This window comes from Camellia sinensis, chromosome 8 (assembly GCF_055761805.1).
Source record: "Camellia sinensis isolate YWXY chromosome 8, ASM5576180v1, whole genome shotgun sequence".
Classification (NCBI taxonomy): Eukaryota; Viridiplantae; Streptophyta; class Magnoliopsida; order Ericales; family Theaceae; genus Camellia; species Camellia sinensis.
In genome coordinates, this window is record NC_138968.1 from 88,589,961 (window position 1) to 88,599,862 (window position 9,902).

General features: G+C 32.6%; 1 long non-coding RNA gene across 3 annotated transcripts; it reads left to right on the forward strand.

Moving 5' to 3' along the window:
- Positions 1–6,748: 6,748 nt before the first annotated feature.
- On the forward strand, positions 6,749–9,613 carry LOC114260286 (uncharacterized). Of its 3 annotated transcripts, none has more exons than XR_014337103.1 (4): positions 6,749–6,819; positions 7,337–7,365; positions 8,370–8,570; positions 9,414–9,613. It is a non-coding gene; the product is annotated as an uncharacterized LOC114260286 (long non-coding RNA). The 3 variants fall into 3 exon arrangements; XR_014337104.1 differs by lacking the exon at positions 6,749–6,819 and adding an exon at positions 6,853–6,951; XR_014337102.1 differs by lacking the exon at positions 6,749–6,819 and having other exon boundaries at positions 6,836–7,365.
- The last annotated feature ends 289 nt before the right edge of the window (positions 9,614–9,902 follow it).

Here is a 9,902-nt window from a genome sequence, read left to right on the forward strand (position 1 = left end):
ATTTTTTAGTAGCTAAACATATCACAATTGGCAACTAAAATAAATTTTAGTAGCCGTAGGGGCACCTTTAGCTACTAAATTGTTTGGTAGCCGAATGAAAATTAAAAAATTTATTTTTGATCTTCGGCGACCAAAATTTTGGTCGCCAAACATATATTTTCAACGACAAAATAACGTTTAGTCGTTGTAGACCTACTTTTGGCTACTAAATTGTTCGGTAGCCGAATGAAAATTAAAAAAATTATTTTTGATCTTCGGCGACCAAAATTTTGTTCGCCAAACATATATTTTCAGCGACAACATAACGTTTAGTCGTTGTAGACCTACTTTTGGCTACTAAATTGTTTGGTAGCCGAATGAAAATTAAAAAATTTATTTTGGGTGTATTTTGTGATTAAAAATTTAATATAATAAATTAGTAATAAATTAATTAAATCCACTTGACACATGATTTCTTCATCTGTCTTTATCTATGACAAAATATACATATTGCATGTTCTAAAATTCTAAGTCAAATTGATTAGTGCCTAGTTAGTCATGCAGGAGTCCCAAAAAAAAAATTAACTATATTTTACAATATAAGAATATAAGAAAATATAAGAAAAAATTTAAAATATAAGAATATAATATTTTAAAATATATTCTTATAAAACTTTAAAAATATATAATAATATATTATTATCTGTCATAAAATTTTCAAATATAAGAATATAAGAAAATATAAGAATATAATATTTTAAAATATATTATTATATTTTTCAATAAAAAAAATATTAGGACAAATATTTAAGATAATTTAATATTTTTAATTTATATTTAGTCGGAAAATAATTTAGTCGGTATTTAATTTACTTTTAGCGACCAAATTTTAGTCGGCAATTATAATTAAAAATTTTAAAAATTGGACTTCAGATTTTGGGGGGCAAAATTAATTAGCTACTAAACATTTTCGCCGAAGAAAAGGCTTTATTTCTTATGGGCAACTAAAAACGTTAGTCGGGAAAGAATAAACTAGGTTTAAGAAGTACACTCCCACACCACACGCTCTAACTCTCTCATACATCTCTGTCTGCCTCTGCTCTCCTCCCGCTCTCTCTGTCTTTCTCTCTCTCTCTCGCTTTTGTCTCCATCGTTACCGGAGCATCACCGCCATCGCACACGAGCACCACCGTCAATCCCCAGGTATGTCCTCTCTCTATCTTTCGGTCTCTCTTCCCCTGATTTCAGCCTCTAGGATTTTCTTCTTTCATTTGCATACCTTCACACATACCCGACCCCAAATTGATGGGGTTTCTTCTTTTTCCATTTGTTGAATTTATGCTTTTCTTTGTAACTACGATGGCTCAGAAGCAGTTTGAAACAATGCCTCTCTCAGTCCAAAACACCATCTGGGTATCTCTCAAAACACACAAATCTAGATGGGTTCTTCTATTTTCTCAATATCTTTGTATGTGCAGGTCAAATTAACGGTTTGGATTTGATTCGTAGTTGTGACTCTGCTTTTTATTAGTTATTCATTCTGTTTTAATATGATTTTTATTGGATTGGTTTGGAATGGTGTTTTCTCTGTTTGTGTTGTGTGTATATAAATCTGTAGTATGTATGATTTAAAATCTGTTTGTATATATAAAATCTGTTTGTGTGTATATATAAATTTGGTTGTATAATTCTGTTTGTATACATAAATATGTTAATATATATGAATTTTGTGTATAATGAAAGAGTGAGAAATAAATTAAGAGAAATATACAAATAGAGAAGAAAAGCCATTGAAGTATACAGATAGTTCTCTTGTTAGGATTAGCAATTTTGATAAGAAAATGGCTGCCTCTCCGCATTTTTTGTGAAAACACTACTACAAAAAATAGTTAAAGATCACACTTTGACAAAAAAAAAAAGATCTCACTTTTATTAGAAGTGTGATAAAAAAAATTAGATTGATATTTTAATCACACTTAATTTGATTGAGTGTGATAATATTTATTTTTTATGTCACTTTTCAATTAAGTGTGATTATATATATATTTTTTTAATCACACCTTCTAATTAAAGTGTGATTATATGCACTACTACTTTTTAATCACACTTTTTAAACAAGTGTGATTATATATATATTTTTTAATCACACATTCTAATTAAAGTGTGATTATTTATATATTTTTTAATCACACCTTCTAATTAAAGTGTGATTATATATACACTACTACTTTTTAATCACACTTTTAAATAGGTGTGATTATATATATATTTTTTAACCACACATTCTAATTAAAGTGTGATTATTTATATATTTTTTAATCACACCTTCTAATTAAAGTGTGATTATATATACACTACTACTTTTTAATCACACTTTTTAAATAAGTGTGATTATATATATTTTTTTTAATCACACATTTTAATTAAAGTATGATTATATATACATTACTACTTTTTAATCACACTTTTTAAATAAGTGTAATTATATATATATATATATATATATATTTAATCACACTCCCTAAATAGGTGTGATTGTATTAAATATTTCAATTTGATTTTTATATAAAATATACAATTCCCAAATCCGCGCCTCTATTCTACCCATGAATGATAGAGACGACTCACTACTAGAAAATGAGACGTTAGACACGGAACTTTTTCACCCATTTTTTCATCTTCTTATCTCTCTGTCTCTGTCTCTCTTCTCTTTCTCTCTCACTCATCACTCTTCTCTGTCTGTCTGTCTCTCTCTTTCTCTCTATGTCTCTGTCTCTCTTATTTTTCTCTCTCTCTCTCACTCATCACTCTTCTCTATCTGTCTGTCTGTCTATCTCTCTCTCTCTTTCTCTCTTTCTCTCTGTGTCTCTTGTTCATCTCTCTTCTGTCTATCTCTCTCATCTCTCTTCTCTCTCTGTCCCTCTTCTCTTTATCTCTCTCGCTTATCTTTCTCTGTCTCTCTCTCGTTTATCTATGTTCGCTCTTTTTTTTTCTCTCTCTCTTTGTCTATATCTTTTTACCTATTTTTTCATCTTCCTCTCTCTCTTCTCTCTCTCTCTCTCATTCATCACTCTTTTCTTTCTGTCTATCTATCTCTTTCTTTCTCTCTATGTCTCTCACTCATCTATCTCTTCTCTCATCTCTTTTCTCTCCCTATCTCTTCGCTCATCTCTCTTCTCGCTATCTCTCTCATCTTTCATCTCTCTCTGTCTTTCTCGCTCATCTCTCTTCTCTATCTCTCTCTCTGTCTCTCTCGTTCATCTCTCTTCTCTCTATGTCTCTCTCGCTCATCTCTCTTCTCTCTATCTCTCTCTCTCTGTCTCTTTCGTTCATCTCTTTTCTCTCTCTGTCTCTTTTTCTGTCTCCCATTTTCTATCTCTTTATCTTTTTGTCCCTCTCTCTCTCTCTTTCTCTCTCTCTCTCTCTCTCTCTCCCTCTATGTTCGCGTTGCTCACTCTTTCTCTTCCGTTTTCTCTATTTACTGAGCTCCCTCTTGATTTATCTATCCACTACAAGAAAATGCACTTTTAGCGACCACTTTGTCTCTCTTTCGCTCATCACTCTGTCTTTGTCTCTCTCTCTCTCTCTCCTCTATCTGTCTCTCACTCATCTCTCTTTCTCTTACCACCCATCTTCTTCACCATGTTCACCACTATTGCAAACGCCATTCCACTACCACTATTATTACCACTGTCACCACTTCACCTCTACGACTACCATTACTACTACCATTGCCACCACTACCATTACTGCCACTACTACTACCATTACCTCTCATTCACCCTTGCCACTTCATCTACTCTACCACTACCACAACTTCACCACTAATCTCCTTCGCTACCACCACCACCACCACCACCATCATCTCTTATCCACCACCTTCACCATTACTGCCACTACTACTACCATTACCTCTCCTTCACCCTTGCCACTTCATCTACTCTACCACTACTACAACTTCACCATTATTCTCCTTCGTCGCCGCCGCCACCACCACCACCACCACCACCACCATCTCTTATCCACCACCTTCACCACTACTACTACTCCTTCTCCTCTACTACAAAAAATTAGTTCATGATTTTTAATAACAAAAAAAAAAATAGGCCGCAGAAAAATATTTTTCATTGACCACAGAAAATTATCTTTAATTTTAGTGGAAAATATTTTTTTATTAAAATATTACCCCTTCTTCTACCAAATAGAAAATAATAATATTTTTTTCATTAAAATAAAAATGAAACAAATAAATTTTCAATCTTAGTAACTAAAAAAAAAAAAAAATTTTTTTAAAAAATTCATTAACTACAAAAAAATATATATTTTAACAAAAAATAAATTTTTTTGATGACGACAACCCCGTCGCAAAAAAAAAATAAAAATAAAATAAAATAAAATTAAACGACATTATTTTATTATTTAAATTTTATTTTTGACAAAAAAAAATATTATTTTTTATTCCCGCCCCGCTCCCCTCCCCACCTTTTTTTTTTCTATTCCCGCGCTGCGGAGAAGCAGCCGAAAGGGCAAACGAGCCCTAGCAGTCACTTGAACTAGTCCAAACCCAAACCATGGATCAAACTCTCATCCTTCTCCCCCCATAATACGCCCTCCCTCCCTCCCTCCCTCCATCAAACCCCAAATCTAGGGCTATACACAATCACCACAATTCTGTACATACATATTGACGATGATGGTGTTTGCTCGTAGCATGTGGTTGCTGGGGTTAATTTACTTTCTGGGGTTAGGTTTAGTGTTTGGTTTGAATTTTGGGGAATCTCTGAAGGTACCCTTCAGAGTCAACGATGTCCTTCCAGCTCTTCGTCGGTAGATTTCGTGGCCTGTGCTCAACAATCTCCATAGCGCCGTTGACTTGTTGTCGTCGTTCGTCGGATCGGTCTCCCCTACCAATGGGTCAATTGAGTGGAAAGGGGCTTGCTTTTTCGATAACGAAGCTCGGCTTGAGTTCACCGGCGGTGATTGGGGTTTGGGCGGCGGTGTTCTTCACCTCAAGGTTCGCTCTTTTTATCACTTGTATACATGTGTATGATTCACTACAAGAAAAAGGGCATACAGTGACGTTTTTTTTTATGACGTTTTCCAGAAACGTTTTTTTTATGACACTCTGTTTTTTTCAATTTCTTTGATTGTAATAGAATTTGATTCAATAATAGTATTCATTTGCCTTTATTAATTATAACATGACTTCCCTTCTTGTGCTTTTTTTTTTTTTTTTTCTTTTCTTTTCTTTTCAAACAGTATTGTGTTTTTTCATTTTTTTGGGTGGAAATTTTGTATGATGGTCATTTTAGCATATCTGACTTTTGTTTCTCATGTAGGTGGTTGGAACAATATGTATCCTCTTTACTCTATCCCCCGAACTTGCACCACTTCTGGGGCTACTTATGGTTATGGTGTCTGTTTTAGTTGGTAATTTTTTGTTTTTTTGTTTTTTTTTTATTGGAAACAAAAGAAATATTATTAGAAAGTAATAGTCTGTTCTGTAATTTGCCTTTGAATTTCATGTTGTTTTTCTTCACCATAAACATGCAATAGAAAAATTATCTATGGTTTTGTTTTCTCCTTTTTCATATTTTACAAATTCTTGGAAATCTTCAATTGTAGATTTATATGCATTAAGATGTTGGGTAATTGTCTAATTGATGATGTTTCTATTGATTGCGTAAACAAGTACAATAAGTTTGAAGCCTAAACAAAGCTGTGGGAAGGACAACAACTAAGGAGCCTTTTTGATATGACTCGTGCCCGTATTTATCTTGATTATAAGTTAGTATGATGTTGGTCACTAATAATTTTATTTTATTTTTGCCACTGAACCTGTAGAATCCTATAATGTGATGATCACATTATGATCTGCACTGAAATCAAGGAGCTCCTCTAGCCCTAATATCTGTCTGGGAAGGCATTGATTCTCAAAGTGCTACATGGAGGACCTGGGGTAATGAGAGATAATTAATGAAGATCCAATTCTGCAGTGTAGGTGAACACTGATAAACTTTAATATTACATCAGGTATCCAGGTACACGGCCAATGGCAGTGAATAGTCTACTTTGTTTCTGAACTTTAATCGGTACTCTCTCTCTCCTCTCTCTCTCTCTCTCTCTCTCTCTCTCTCTCTCTTGCTCGCTCGCTCTATTTCTTTCGAATTTTACTGCTTGTAGAGGCAATGTAATTTGGTAATTTGGATTCAGTTGAGCATTGTAGTATAACACTGAAGTTTCTCTAAAACTTTTGGATTAATCTGTAATTCATCAACTTTTGGATTAATCTGTATATAATTAATTACATTTATAATCTGGTCGCACATCTCTCTTTGATTTAATCTGGAAGCACACTTCTACTTGAGGGGGGCTGAATTAAATTGGTTTACTTGTGCTTCACATGTAGAAGACAACACATTTTTGTTCTTTACTATTACATGCCTATATTCTCGATTGTGCATGTCTGAATTGTCAGATGCTCTTTTCACTTTTTTGCCACCATTATAATTGTAATTTTGTATTGATTCAGCATTTCCTGTTGTAATTGGAATTATTAAACTAGTTCTGATAGCAGCTCTATAATGTGATGAACACTTAATGATTAAATTCATGGATATTGCCTTGATTTTCTCTCATTCCAGGTAAAGAAAAAAATTTTAACACCTAAGAGTAAAGTCCCTGCCTAGAAGCTTATAAGCAACTCAGATTTTGTTGATGACAATGAGGCAATTCCCTTGTAACTTCATTTTCTTTTGCTATTGATGCAGGTCAGATGTAGACAAAGGGGGTGAGACTATCAGCATCAATTACTCAATTGCTGTACTCAATCCTTTTCAGGTAGGTCTCCAATTGATACCCTTTTAGCATTTTCCCTGTCAAGATAATATTGTGTTGTCTTGTAGGTCTCCAATTGGTACACCCTTTTAGCATATCTTTCTTCAACAGTTGTTTCATAGAAGGTCTTATTAGGTAATGGAAACACAAACTTAATGCATTTACATAACAGACGGACCAGTTTTTCAGAAGTTTCATTCCATCGTTTTTCCTTTAAAATGTTTCCTTAAATTTCACTTGATTCCCTGTTGAATACACTTCATTTTCTATCATTTGTGAAAAATTCATGATTTGTGCATACAACAATGTAGAGTTCTGCATTCTGGCTTAATTTGATCAGGACATTGAGATGAGTTCTATGCATGAAATATGTCCAGAAAACTGGTGGAATAACCATTTGAGTTCTATGCATACAATGAACCATTTCTCATTTTATGTGTGAAGCTATTATTTTAGGGTGCTAAATGTTGGTCAACTTATGGTTACTTTCTAGTTCATTTCTGTGTAATTTGTTATGCAGGTTCATTAACTTAAAGGAGCACATAACAGGTTCCTTCACATATCATTTATTGTCCATTTGTATATTTTCTATGCTGTTAATTTATGCCTAATCTTTGGGATATTATCATATTTTTACTTGCTGATTTTATGATCTTTGATCTCATAAATGTTTGGCCTATAAAGCGTAATTTTCTTGATGATAAAGGTTAGGACAGAATATTTGATAGCTGTTTTTAGAAAACCTCGGCAATTGATTATAGAGTGAGATTAGCATTTTACCTCTTAGGAGTGCATTAAACCTTCTTTATCTTATTATGGATGTTGTCTGGACATAATTTCTGTATCCTTTCCACATGATTAATTTGTTCTTGATGTAACTTGGCTGTTGATACTCATATGATTGGCAAAATGCACTATTAATTAGTTATAATTGTTTTTTCTCCTAGGCAAAAGCAGTATTAATTTTAATCATTGATGTGATCAACAAGTGGGAAATAAGTTTCCAATATTCTAGTTGGTTGAATCACTTCAGATATATCAAGTATACATAATTACATTTTCTGGTCCAAGTCTTTGGCTGTTATTTTTTTTTATTTATTTATTTTTTCTTTCACCCCAACTTGAATATAGTTCTAAAGTAGAAGAGTTCTATTGCAAGGGCCACTTTCTGGTTGCTGTTCTATTGCAAGAGCTCTCTCTCCCTCACATAGACACAACTATGCACAAGCACATTTTGTTGGCAACTGCCTCTGTTTTTTTTTTTTTTTTTTTTTTTTTTTTTTTTGAAGATGGGAATCTGCTCTAAGTTTGAGCTGCAAAAACAGTGTCACCACACAGCTTTGTTTAGATACTTCCCTGACCAATTTCCTTTTTTCATAATCTGTGTGAAGATTTATAATATCATATCTCCTACATTACTACTAATTAGATTCCATGACATTTGCAATTGCAACAAGATGACCATCAATGTTGTGTTTGTTATTAATCTCTTGTGGTTTTGACCTTTTGGTAATTTATCAATCATAGCTTTAAGCAGTCTGTCATTGCATCAGGTTATTGATGTGGGTGGTAAGGACTTCAGGTTGGGAGACCTCTGTGATATATATGAAGAACGTCAAAGTGGTGAATGTGCAGCGTGTTGAATCAGGGTGTGCCTGGCGCAAGCTGAATGTGCAGCGTGTCTTGGATGAATCGACTAAAAACCATGTTAAAATGCGGTCAAAGGAAGCTGAAAAGAAGCTAAGACCACGAAAGTATGTTGTGGATTTGATTTGCAGAATCTCTTCTTCATAATTAACTGGTGGATTAAACATGCTTATATCTCTCTCTCTTTCTCTCTCAAACACTAATTTTATGCTTTTGCATCTATATCCATTAATAATTTTTTGATATGTATGTGCTGCATAAAGGCTTTATGTTTTGCTATCCACATGCCTGAGTAAGATGTAGTTTAATGGGCATATGCAGGAATTTTACCTGTTGAGATTTTGCCTTCTGGTTAATGTTTCATTCTTGCTCTTTCCAAAGAATTTTATACACTTTATCCTTTTTTTCTGTTACCAAGATTTTATTCAACTCAAAAGCTGTAATTAATGTTATTGGCACATTTGTGGTTTCTTTTCCTTTGAAACTTTGTTTAAAGTTATATATGACCAGAACCTGTATAAGTTTAGTGTACAATGTAAATTTTCAGAGTAGAGTTCTGTTGAATACTTGGTTATTTTTATAAAGGTCATCCATATTTTGCATTGGTGTTAATGTAAAGGTGGTTTCTCTCTTTACAATGTAATCCATGACAAACTAATTCACGAGATCACTCAAGTCATCTTGCAGAGGATTTATTACCTTGAAACAATGCAGACTAAGTTAGAGAATGAATTATTATTTTTAGAACATTGCTTATGAAATACACATGCTTAAATGGTTTGTGTGTTTGCAGCTGCCATCTGTGTTTCTAAGTTACATTTTTATGCTTCCAAAATGATTAAGATCAAGCAGAAATGATTAATGTTCTTATTTTGGTTTGCTGAATTAACTTTTTAGTTTATTCATATGCATCAGCGGTTTCTGAATTAATTTGTGTTTTCATTTTTCAGGTCAGAAATTTTTTGGAGAGATGCAAAATATGGTCCAAGAATTAAAGAACTTAGTTTTTTAAGTTTTTTCATTTTTTAATATATGTAAGCACAGATAATTTTTTTTATTTAATTCCTTTGTATATAGTTTTGAATATTTAATTTCCATTTATGAAATATATGACGTTATTCTATTCAATATGTGGTTATGATTCAAAATATAGTATATAGTGTGTATTACATTATTCAAATGTGCATACAAAAATAATATTGATTATTTTTCAAATATGTAGCACCTTTTTTTTATCACAGATTTTATTAGTTATTAATCACACTTAAAAGATGTGATCTAAATGTTATTAATCACACTTAAAAGATGTGATGTAAATATTTTTAATCACACTTAAAAGGTGTGATCTAAATGTTATTAATCACACTTAAAAAGTGTGATTAAAAATGATCATTTTTAATCACACTTCCAAAGATCACACTTAAAAGGTGTGATCAAAA